The following is a 12,767-nucleotide window of genomic DNA, read 5'->3' on the forward strand; positions in this document are numbered from 1 at the left end:
CCCTTATCCCCTAAGGCAGATTTAGAGACAGAGATACAGGGAGAAAGATCCCCGATCTTTTGGTTCACTCCCCAAGTGGTGACAATGGCCAAAAATGAGTTCATCCAAACCCAGGAGCTTCCTTCAGGTCTCCCACGTAGGTGCAGGTTCCCAAGGCTTTGAGCCATCTTTAACTGCTTTCCAAGGCTACAACCAGGGAGCTGGATGGAAAGTGGAGCAGCTGGGACACGAACTGGCACTGATACGGGATCCTGGCGCTTCCAAGACAAGGATTTAGTCACTAAGCCATTGCACCAGGTCCCAGTAAGTATGTTTTATAATTTGTTTTGTTAAAAGAATTTCTCTAGGGGCTGGCATGGTGGCTCAACAGGCTAATCCTCCACCCTGCACGCGTTGGCATCTCATTTGAGCACAGTTCTTGTCCTGTCTGCTCTCTTCTGAATGTTGAGTTCCAGGCTACCGGTTTCAGGCTGGCCCAGGACATGTGGGGAGTAAACAAAAGATAGGTGCTATCTATCATCTATTGCTCTACTTCCCAAATAAAAACATAGTAAAAACATACATACTCATGACATTGGTATATGACAAGCAATTCACACTTGCCTCGTTTCTTAGGTTTCAATAAGAAATTCATGCTACAAAGAGCTACTTTTGTCTATTTTGAGGTTATTTAAGATTGATTTTAAAAATATGGAGTTAAGGGCTTGTCTGAGGACATAAATACAGAGTGATTAATAAACTCGCTTGCCTCTCTGTACAAAGAGATAACATGGAGTGAGAGAATGAGTGCGGGAGTGACATATAGCCCCTTGAATCAATAACCACATCTGTTAAACTCTTACCAAGCATTCCTCAGTTTTCAATGAGGTTGTCTTTAATTTTTCATGTGTGTGATAGTCACACATCAAGCTGTATTGTAAGAGAAGTGGGAGGCTGGACCGGCCGGCCCAGGCTGCTGAATTCTAGTGTCAGTCCTCAGTGGCTCAACAGGTTCGGGTCTGACTACAGGAAGACCAGTTTTCAGCTTCCTCATCACTTACTTGGCAATGCTTTCCATGTAATTTAACACATCAAAAAAACCTAACTGTTTGAACCTACTGATTTTATTCTCTCTTGCAGAAGATGGGAGGAAAAGAAAAATTCTTCGGGCCTCTCCAGGGGCCCTTCAGGAAATCTTCAATTTAGTTCATAGTCAAGAAGATTTCATTTAAGATTGGGTTTGGGGAAGGTTTTAAAATAATTAAACTAGGGCCACAGGTCACTTTCAAACCATACGTGGTTATCCTGCTAATCAGGGTGATAACTGAAGATTTCAAAAGCAAATTCAAACATTAGATAGTTGTAAAATAAAAAGATTTAGCTCTTTAATCAAAAAAGGCTGAACGAAAGACATAAATCTCAAGAAAATTATTTTGGAGAATCAAGATGGCGGAATAGGGTAAGGACACGTTTAAACGGACGGAGAAACATTTAATCAGGATGAAACAGAGCGAACACATTCCAGAAAATAGGAGACGACAGAAAAACAGCAGAGGGGTACCTGGAGGCTGACCGTCACAGGAAAACAGCAAAAAGAACTGTGTGGTGTTGCAGTGACCGATATTCCAGCGACATTCAGCAAACGTCGTTCCGAACTCCACCAGCAGCCAGAACTCCACCAGCAACCAGGTGGGAAGGGACTTTCATTGGGAGCTTGGGGGGTGAACCCAGACAAAGAACTGTCCGTCCTGCTGGTCTGTTTGATTTGACCAGGAGCAGAGACAGAGCAGAAGATCCCAGACGGGCAGTGCGAGAACAGGGTGGATTTCACAGCCCAGTCAGCTGCCTAGAGCCAAATTGGGGCAATTTAGCTTAAGGAAGCAAAGGCAAGGGAAAGGACTGAACATACGCTGAGCGGGGAGTGAACTCATTTCTGACTCAGTGAACTGCAGCAACGTGGCATTCTACAGGTTCCACCCAAGACAGGTCTGGGTAGCCCTCAGACCTGCCGGCCAGCAGATCAAGAACTCTAGTAGTGGTACGTCAGGCGTCATTTTGTACACTGTGGCAAAAGCTTTAGGACTGCAGGGGATGACAGTGAACTGCGCATGTGCTGAGCTCGCGAGAACTCATGGAGTTCCGTGGATTGCACTGGTCCCGCATGAAAATAATACTGACTGTGGTATCGTATCGGTCAAAATAGGTCCGTGTGGCACCCAGACCTAACGTCCAACAGGTTCCGGCAAGATCAGCGCCACCAACAACCTACCTATATAGGACACCTGGTGTCTCCCTAATCCTGGGACCTGCTCCAACTGGAAGTGGGAGAAAGGTTGTACAGACAACAATGCAGCTTCATCACGGAAGCACAGGAGGTGGAGATTGGTGAGCCAGGAGTTGGGACTACGGAGTTCTTTGTGGAAATCTAACATAAGAACCCGGACCTGGAACTTGCTGGAGGGTGTGGCACATTTGGCTGCAAGCAAAGAGTTGTGTGCCAACTGCAACAAGTAAAATCAAACTGCAGACCTGTGGGTGATACAGCTTAGAAACCTGCCCCAAGGAGAAGACTGCTAACCAGAAGTACAATGACCAAGAGCAAAAGAAGAGACAAAGACACAATGAATATTACTGAAAACTCCCCTCCAAAGGAGCAAAACCCCCTATGCCAACCACAGAGTTAACTGAGGAAGACATCAATAAAATGGGGGACACAGAATCCATAAGACTCATTTTAAAGCTTCTAATCAACAATGAGAAACACATACAAGAGTTGAAAGAATTTAAGGAATATTTTACACAAGCAATAGCAGCAATAAATCAAATCAAGGCTGATATAGCAGAAATTTAGAACACAGTAGAGCAAATTAAAAGTACAGTGGAGAGTCTCCAAAATAGAATGAAGCAAGCAGAAGAAAGAAATCTCAGATGTGGAAGATATTTCCTGCCACGAGGGGGAAGCAAACAAAAAGCTGCAAGCAGAACTGGATCAGGCCAAAAAAGTATTCAAGAATTGAAAGACACTATTAAGAGACCTAACAGAAGGTGCAGAAAGAGAAGCCGAGTTTGCAAATATATTTAATGAAATAATAAAAGAAAATTTCCCTAATCTAGAGAAAGAATTGGGAAACAAGATCCAGGAGGAGCACAGAACTCCCAATAGGCCTGATCAAAAGCGATCTTCAGCTAGACACACGCTCATCAAGCTCTCTTCAATTGAACGTAAGGGAAAGGTCCCTACATGTGCATGTGAAAAAAATCAAAATCAATTGACATATAAAGGAATGCCAATTAAACTCACAGGAGATCGCATTGTAAGGCACAATTGAAAACCTTTTCAGTACATTTAATTACATGTTGCCTTTCACTTTGAGGGGGAGCTCTGCATGACCTGTAGCCTGGGTAGTCAGAAAAGCAGCTGACTGAGCTCAGAGTTCTGGGGACGGAGCAGTCGAAGAACACGACTCTGGCCCCAGGGCGGCTTCAGCACTGAAGGCAAGTGGGCACCCAACAGAGGAGCTGGGGCCACCCAGCCCTGCTGTCCGGGGCTGGACACCCAGCCGGTGAGAACCGCACTGACCCATGTGTCAGATCAAGGCTCTCAGAATCCAATCGGTTCTGAAGGGTCTCACCTCCTGACATGCTTTCAGTGATAACAAAAATTGAGTGTATCTTTTGGGGAGGGGGAACATACTAATCATAACACCACATAAAGGCTCTCTCCCATCCCCACCCCTTTCCATACCTGATTTAGTTTGTGTTATTCAACTATCTTTCATTTTTCAAAATGATGAGTTTTATTCATTTGAAATAGAGGACAAGTGAAAGAGAAGATCTTCCAGCCTCTGGTTCACTACCCATGTGGCCACAGTCTGGTCAGGACTGGGCCAGGACAAAGCCAAGACCAAGCAGCTCCTGTCTGGGTCCTCCGTGGCGGGGGCGTGGACCCAAGCACTCGGGCCAACTTCTGCTGCTCTCCTGAAAAGCAGGGAGTTCACTGGGAAGGGAAGCAGTCGGTATTCAAGCGGGTACTCACAAGGGATACCAGTGCCACAGGCAGCTATTTAACCAGTTAGGCCATGACACCAGCCCCTTTTTTCATTTAAAAATAACCCTTTAAATAATCTCTAAAATAGGAGATCATTTTTCCTTTTTATTAACCAACAACAATTACTCTCATAAATTTGCTTACCAAAAATGCATATTATTTTCCTTGCATACTGCACATTCAAAATCATCTCCCTCATTTTTTTGGTAGTTTTAACTATATACATTCATTTAGTATTAACTTCTCGGAACCTTTACTTCCAGCAACAGCTAGAAAGTTCATTATTCCATAGTGTTAAATGTACCGAGAAAGCAGCACAGTCCTTTTTTTTTTTTTTTTTTAAAGTACAGCACAGGACACTAACATATTCAAATATCTTAGCCTTTCTGTAAAAAAAAAAAAAAAATTATTTGCAAGACAAAGAGCTCCCATCTCCTGGTTCACTCCCCAATGTCCACAACGGACAGCGCAGAGCCAAGCAGAAGCCAGAAGGCAGTCTCCCACCTGGGTGGCCGAATCCATGAACCTGACCCTTCTGTGCAACCCCCCAGGGGCTGCATTAGCAGGAGGTTGGAGCCAGGATCAGGAGCAGGTTGTTGGACCCAGGTACGCCAGTGTGGGAGAGGGGCATCTTAGCTAGTGCCTTAACCCCTGGGCTAAGCAGCTGCCCCAGGAAGGCAAAATCACATCCCTCTCAGTATTTTCATCTGGGCCTACAAATGAAGTTATTTGCATCAATTCCCCTTAGCCAATATTTTCTGACCTTGGTGAAAAGAATGTTAACTTTCTTCTGATATAGGGAAAATATCTCTCACATGGAAATTTTATCTCCTGTTTTAAGAAAAGAAAGAAGGTCGTAATATGTGTAGGGGGTTGTTTATTTTATTTATATCTGCTGTTTTTCAAATTTCTTTAATTCAAATGAGTCAGTATGCCAGTACAACATATTTTAGGGTGGTGTATACTGACCTTTTTTGAAATCAAATGTAGACAAATGCATGTTTAGCAATGAATTTTTTATATTTTACTGTGTTTTGAAATGATCTAGGGAACTAATAAATATTTGTTACTTAATTTTACTTAGTATGATTTTTAAGAGTATAAATTACCAAAGAGTTTTGGGAAAGTATTAAAATATTTTAAGTAGAAAATTACACAAAATAATTACTACTGAAAGGCTTATTGATAAACTTTTATCTTGCATATATTTAATTTGTGCATTTTTAATGATTATGCTTGGATTGCTCATGAAAGTTCATGGGACATTAAACAGCGACCATTATCTTTGGCTAGTTTTCTGACTAACAAGTTTTGTAACATGGAGATAACATGAGGTTATTTTGATAGCAAGGCCAGGTAGAAACAGTTGGGTCTGAGCTTAATTTAATGCTGACTACTCCGAAGCCATGTCCAGCGTTTTTTTAGCTTTTCATCTTATTATTGAAGACCACTCAGTTCTCAGTGCTGCCCCCGTGAGGCTCCGGTCAAGACTGCCGGCAGCGATGCGCCGGAGAACCAGGCATGACACAGCCAAGCTAAGAAAGCATACACTTTAATCTGTACCACAAGGAGAGATTCTTCCTGTTAGCACAAGGTCTCTAAGCCTTCATCTCATACTCGCATTCGATGGAAGCAGAAGTTGCCTGGAAGAACACATACGTAAGGTAAACTGCTCAAGTTCAAGGCTGAACTGAGTTACAATGTCACCTTTAGGCATTTATCTTGGTTGTGCTGCAAAGCAAAAAAAAAAAAAAAAAAAAAATTAGATTTAAATTAAGTATAAGTTGTGTGTGGGTGGGAAAGCAAAGTTTATCACAGAATTCAACTAACAGGGGCTGGTGTTGTGGTACAGTGACTTAAGCTGCTGCTTGCAATGCCAGCAACCCATATGAGCCGTTTGAGTCCTGGTTGTTCCACTTCTAACTCAATTCCCTGCCAACATATGTGGGAAGGCAATGGGAGACTGCCCGAGTACTTGGGCCCCTTCCACTCTTGTGGGAGACCCAGATGAAGTCCCAGGCTCCGACCCCAGTCATTGTATCCACCTGGGGAGTGAGTCAGTGGATACAAGATCTCTCTCCTGCTTTCAAATAAGGATTTTTTTTTAAACACGATTTACCAAGACTGAGTATCTATATTTGTGTTTTCATAAGCACATTCATAAAGATCAAGACCTGGAAATAAGAAATGGCAGGAAGTTTATACACACCAGTCCTTAGATCCTGATGGCCGTCTCTTATGTCAGTGCAAGTCCAGCTGCTCTCAACAAGCGCTGTCGTGAAAGTCAATATGTAAAGAAAACTTTCACTTTTCTTTCGGCTCTTAGAAAGCAGTGTTGAATGGATTCCTTGCCCTGCTCTGCCAAGTTTCTGATAGTGAGGTGGGTGTTTGACACCGCTGTTGGGTTGTAGCTTGGAATGTCCAATGCCTCCTCAGAGTGCCTGGTTTGGATCCTTGACGCTCCACTTCAACCCGGCGTCCATCTAATGTGCATCCTAGGAGACCACAGATGATGGGCGCAGGTCCCTGCCACCATGTGGGGAGACCTGGATGGAGTTTTGGGGCCCTGGTTTCTGTCCAACCTTGCCTTGGCTACTGCAGACATTTGGGGAGTGAAGTAGGAGATAGTAGATCTTGCTTTCTCTCCTTCTCTCCCTGCCTTTCAAATAGCATGGGAAAAAAAAATATTCTTACAGCAAACCATAACTAGAATCCCTTATAGAAGTGGACTTCATAAGGCTTAACTGGGAACAGCACATGTTTTTGTGGGTCTCTGTGTTCATACAAAAAAACAATGTTAATTATGAATACTTAGATGGCACGGAATGCAGGGCAGACACTGTTTTAAGCACTGCATATACCCAGAGAACGGCTGGAATCATCTTCAGTCTACAGGTGAGGAAACCAAGCTACAGGGATGCTGCCCTGATGTGTCAGCCCGGCTAAGGGGACTGCAGGGGCAGAGTGAGCAGACACTGCCGCATCTTTGACGATCAAGCCTGGAGTCAGGGACATCTCTGCTGCTCGCTAGCGCCTCTGTTCTATTCCATTTCCCACACCAACAGGAAATGAACTACTCCACCTGGGAAATGATGTGGGCCAACAATACTGTTGTTTCAGTTCTAGGAAATAGGATCTCGTGGCAGATAGTCCCCTGGGAGCTGGACCAGTCTCTCTTCCAAATATTTGTTGGGAAAATTTGGTTGGCTGAGAACAACATATCACCATTACGTTTGCTTGTCGCCCCCTTGTTGGGCATTCTTCAATGCTCTGGACTTTGAATTCAAACCACTGAATGGCCCACCTCAATCTCAGGCACAGAAAGCACACACAGGAGCCTTTGTGGATGTTTGGCCAATATGGCAGGTGGGTGGGAGGAGGCTCGGAGAGGAGCGAACCAGCACAATGTACCTCTAGCTCACCAAGCTGGAGCTGGGACCAGGTGGGTAAGGCAGAAAATGATTTCCACGCATAGTAGAAGGATAAACAGGATCTAAGTGTGCGTTACTTGTCGCTCCTGCTGCTGATGTGTTGGCGCTGGGTTTATGCTCTCATTCGGGATGCCTTGGTGGGAGTAAGCAGACAGCCGCCTCGGGCTGTAGGGCTCCTTGCTCTGCTTCAGGCTCTCACCTCAGATTCACAAGCTTTCCCACAGCCGGAGCTTATTCACCTTACACTAATGACCCCAGTTGCCGCATCACTCCGTGCTGCATCTGTTCGCTTTGTCACCTTGCCTCACATGGATTGCTGAAATGCTCCTTTACAGCCAGGAACTTTTTCTACCAGGAAAAAAAAAAAAACTGGCTTAACGTGAGGCAGGTAACTGGTTTTTCTTAATCTAGCAATCTAGGATTCTGGAAAGGTAGGTTATCATGAGTCATGTGTCTGGAATAGAGGCTGGTCAGAACCTCTGGGGCTTTGCAGCTTTGCAGGACAAAGTGCATTCCATACATCACTGCCTGGTGTTCTCAGGCTGCAGACACAGCAGTGACCAAGTCCCGCTGATGATGGAGTTAATGACAATGGCAAAGGGCTTAGCAACCTTTAGTACATGCCATGCATTCAGAACCAGAAGGATAAAGTAAGTATTCTTAAAGTGCTCTTTAAATACTGAAATAAAAGACACTGTATGGGTAGCAATCATTTCCCAGCTGCTCCACTTCCCATCCAGCTCCCTGCTTGTGGCCTGGGAAAGCAGTCGAGGATGTCCCAAAGCCTTGGGACCCTGCACTCATGTGGGAGAGCTGCATGAAGCTCCTGGCTCCTGGCTCCTGGCTTCAGATTGGCTCACTCTGACTGTTGTGGCCACTTGGGGAATGAACCAGCAGATGGAAGATCTTTCGGTCTCTCCTCCTCTCTGTAACTCTGCCTTTCAGATAAAAATAAATCTTAAAAAAAAAAGGGGGGGGGGCCCGGCGCGGTGGCGCAGTGGTTAAGGTCCTCGCCTTGCACGCCCGGGATCCCATATGGGTGCCGGTTCTATCCCGGCAGCCCTGCTTCCCTTCCAGCTCCCTGCCTGTGGCCCGGGAAAGCAGTCAAGGATGGCCCAAAGCTTTGGGACCCTGCACCCGCGTGGGAGACCCGGAAGAGGCTCCTGGCTTCGGATCGGCATGGCATCAGCTGTTGCACTCACTTGGGGAGTGAATCATCGGACGGAAGATCTTCCTCTCTGTCTCTCCTCTCTGTATATCCGCCTTTCCAATAAAAAAATAATAAAAATAAATCTTTAAAAAAAAAAGGAAAATGTGCATTGTAATGCTTAGTTTAGATGACAACTCAAACAAGCTTTTTACTTTATTGATTTGTATTTATTTCAGAGGCAGAGATACAGATCTTCTATCTCCACACTTCCCAAATGCCTGCAGGGATCAGGGCTGGGCCAGGATGAAGCTAACAACCAGAAACACGAACAGGGCCTCCTACACAGGCGGGTCCTCTCCTGCCACCTGCCGTCCGGGGTGTGCATTAGCAAGCTGGACCAAAAGCAGAACTTGGTTCTAGGCACTCTGTCTGCACTGCAAGGTCTGCCCCTTCATATTTTCTTCCTTTTTATTTTTTTTAATCTTTCACTCATTTTATATGAAATAAATATTTACTGCCAACTTACTACATGCTAATTTCTGTGCTGGGAGTGATAGTACTAACACAGCACCATGAGCTAAAGCAATACACAGGAATCAACTGTAAACAGGTCATTAACAGTTCAATACAAAACATCTACAGGATTACCTGTGCCCATTCTGTTGCGCATCAAAGCCAACTGCAGTTGAAATCCATTAAAGTGGAGGCCCCTTCGATGCAGACTTTTCAAACCTGACAAGAATACATAGGCAAGGCCCTTCTGGAAAATAAATTCACTGGGCCCAGGTGGTCCTTCCAGCCATGAAAAGCAATGCTTCAGCTTGGATTTCCATCCTAATAAGCACTTCAGAAAATGAAGTGTGTGTGTGCCAAGATGTGGCAGGAAACCCACAGCCTTGTAAATATTTCTACTATCTATACTGCAGTCACGGGTGAGTGCTTTATTTCAAAGTGGGGGATTAGGGCCCCGAGTGATTTAAATTCAGAAGGGATCCGTCAAACAGAACCGGCTGTGGCCAGACTAAAACAAAACAATTTTCCCTCAGTGTCAGACAGTGAGAAAGAGATGTGAATGGTATCCATAAATAGGCCAGTTTCTCTAAATGAGCCAAGCAAATCCCGCCCCAAGGCAGGTAAGAATACTGTTAACTAGGTTACTCTGCTATTGAAGTATAAGCGTGCGTGTGTGCGTGTGTGCGTGTGCGTGTGTGTGTGCGTGTGTGCGCGTGTGTGTGTGTGCGTGTGTGTGTGTGTGTGTGTGTGTGTGTGTGCGCCTATCTTGTGGAGCATGGGATAGCTTTCATCCTTGTGTCCGAACGAATCTTTCCTGTTGCCTCAACCTGATTTCTAGCAGTTTCTTTGAAAATATTATGTGGCTCTGACTGCAACACAAAAGGAAAAGCAAAACTTTTTAAGCCATTGTAAATGCAGGGCCATCAGTCATTCTAAGCTTTATCTGCTCTCTTCTCAAGGAATCTAATCAATTCCCCTAAACAATCCCAAATAATTAATTTCCTGTCAAGAGAATATTACTACTAAAAACATCAAGTTTTCCAATTCACCGTTTTTACTTGTACCTACTTCAAAAGCTATCCTCCCGAAGGCGCTGCATGAGTGTACCAGTGCCTGTCTCCTGTGGCAGCATGCTCCTCACTGCCTGGAACAATCAAACCCCATGGATCACAGTTAAGTCTGAGAAACATTACAGCATCACTCCGCTGTTTAACAAAGAAATAAACTAACCTTATCAAACATCCTAAACTGTTTTACCAGACTCACTCAAAACCCCAATGGAGGAATGTAGGTTTAAATCAACATTTTGGAAATGTTTTCAATTGTTTTATAATAATTAATTGATCATCCAGAAATTATATAATTATAAGCATCAAATATTTCCAAATATATATTACATATATATATATATACATTTATTTGGGAAGCCTCAAGAACATTGTGATACAGGACACAACAAATGAGCAAGAGAAATAAACAGCTATTTCGCCAGAGAAGAAATACAGATAGCAAAGGAGCCCATGAAAAACACACTCGGGGTGTCATCGCTTGCAAGCAACACAAAGGGGAAATGACCGTGAGATATGAAACTGAGGACAGTGGTGTCAAGTGGGGTGCGGGACAGGAGCTCCCCCAGAACGTGGCAGTGCAAGCAGCCCAGGCCTTTCGGACAACTGTCTCAAACTGCCCATCACGTTGTGCACACACTTACCGTACGGCACAGCAAACCTACGGTTAGTTGCTGATCCAACAGAAAAAAAAAAGCTCACACTCAGGCCCACGCAAAGACCTGAATGTGACAGCCTGCAGCTTTCATATTCTCCAAACAACGGAAACATAACAAATGGTCAATGGCTAACGGATAGGGATCTATTCAAATGATGGCGGCTGTAAAGCTACACATTCCCATCATTCCTAGAATTATACAAAAAGATCAATATTTTGTATGGAAGTTATAGCTCAATATAGCCCAATACATCTTGACTTTTTAGTTAGGATTTCTTAAAGCAGAAGTCAAAGGACATACAATTTAGTATCTAAGAGATAAACGAACTTTACTACATCTTAACCTTAGTAAAAATGGAGTTATGCCTTATACCCTACATTTAATTAAAGATACCAGCAAGTTCTCTGGCTATTGAATGATGTCACCTTGGCCTTGCTAAGCCAAGATGAGTACGCAGAGCACAGCATGGGACGCTCTGACCTGGCTTCCCTTTGGAGAGTAAATACGAATTCCCCGGAAGGATTTGAAGGTTCTAGAAACCGTCATGACACAGGGGGGCCCCTGGTCCTTCCTGGCCCAACGGGAGGCAGCCGAGAAAAGGGGATGGAGAGGAGCAAACCTCAGCCGCTTTCCTTGGGAGGAAACAAGGCGACAGTCTGTCAACCCCCGGGGAACCGGTGCAGGTGTCTTGCCACTGCGGGACAGCACTGCTGCTGAAGACGACCATCCCGACAGTGACACCACGTGGCAAAGAGAAGCAAGTGCAATCGTGTACTCGGAAGGTCCCTGGACGCTCTGGCTGGATCATGGAAGCAGAGCTTAGCTTCCTGAGGATTGCTTTGACATCTCCAGAAATGGAGCCAGATTCACAAGGGAAGACGCTGGACTTGCATTCGTAGTCCAGGAATGTTCCCATTTGGGGCAGAGCGGGAGCATGAAAGCCAGGGGTTATCAGAGAACGAGATGAAGTGAATTTACCAAATCTCATACATCATTGCTCTTACTGCATAACACACCTCTGCAGCGGAAGCAGAGGATGAAGGACAGACACACGCAGTAAACGCCAGAACTCACCTGGGATCTCAGCACATTCCCCTCGGCTCACGTTTCAGTGGAGCTCCATGGCACGTAGCAGCAGTGACTGCTTTTACAGGTTGTGCCTGCACAAATGGCCACGAGAGCTGAAAGGTGGCAAGCCTGAGCAGTCACGAGGGCTCCAACATGGACACAACTCGAGTCGGGTCCCTGGTGAGTACACGCGCTATTTATGCTAAAATGGCACGGCGGTTCGTCCATCCAGCTTGTCCTGCAAGTATTAGTTGTAATGTACATATAAGCGTACAGCACGGCACATGTACACAGCCAACAGCATTCTCACTCCTCTGCCTAGGTAGGACTCTGGACTTGGCAATCACCAAAAAGACCAAGGGGTGAATGAACAAAATTAGGACTGGTCAATTCTAGGGAAATATTCTTCCTGAATAAATTTAAATATCATCTCCTACGAGAAGCCACTTTAATGTTGAGCTGCTCTCTCAAGCTCTTGGAGCCAGAAGGCCTGTGCTGGGATCTTGGCTCCCTCTTCGTGTCTCTGAACAACTCACACAAGCTCTCCTCAGCTTTCACTGCCATAAAATGGCACTCAATACGAAATCCTACCGACAGGACCAGGATCAGGATTCAGCTTGAAATTTAAAGAGTTGTGCAGGGCCTGGCAGCGTGGCCTAGAGGCTAAAGTCCTCACCTTGAACACACCGGGATCCCATATGGGCGCCAGTTCTAGTCCTGGCAGCTCCACTTCCCATCCTGCTCCCTGCTTGTGTCCCGGGAAGGCAGTCGAGGACAGCCCAAAGCTTTGGGACCCTGCACCCATGTGGGATACCCAGAAGAGGTTCCTGGTTCGGCAGTACCGGCCGTTGC

At 45.1% G+C, this 12,767-nt stretch overlaps 1 long non-coding RNA gene across 1 annotated transcript; it reads right to left on the reverse strand.

Annotated features, from left to right (window-relative positions):
* Positions 1-5,649: 5,649 nt before the first annotated feature.
* Positions 5,650-7,692, reverse strand: LOC121148374. The gene is made up of 3 exons (XR_005882551.1): positions 7,658-7,692; positions 6,237-6,299; positions 5,650-5,758 (listed from the first exon to the last, which is right to left on the reverse strand). It is a non-coding gene; the product is annotated as an uncharacterized LOC121148374 (long non-coding RNA).
* Positions 7,693-12,767: the final 5,075 nt, after the last annotated feature.

The sequence above is a fragment of the Ochotona curzoniae genome, unplaced genomic scaffold (genome assembly GCF_017591425.1).
Source record: "Ochotona curzoniae isolate NIBS_2020 unplaced genomic scaffold, NIBS_Ocur_1.0 contig_1482, whole genome shotgun sequence".
Lineage (NCBI taxonomy): Eukaryota > Metazoa > Chordata > Mammalia > Lagomorpha > Ochotonidae > Ochotona > Ochotona curzoniae.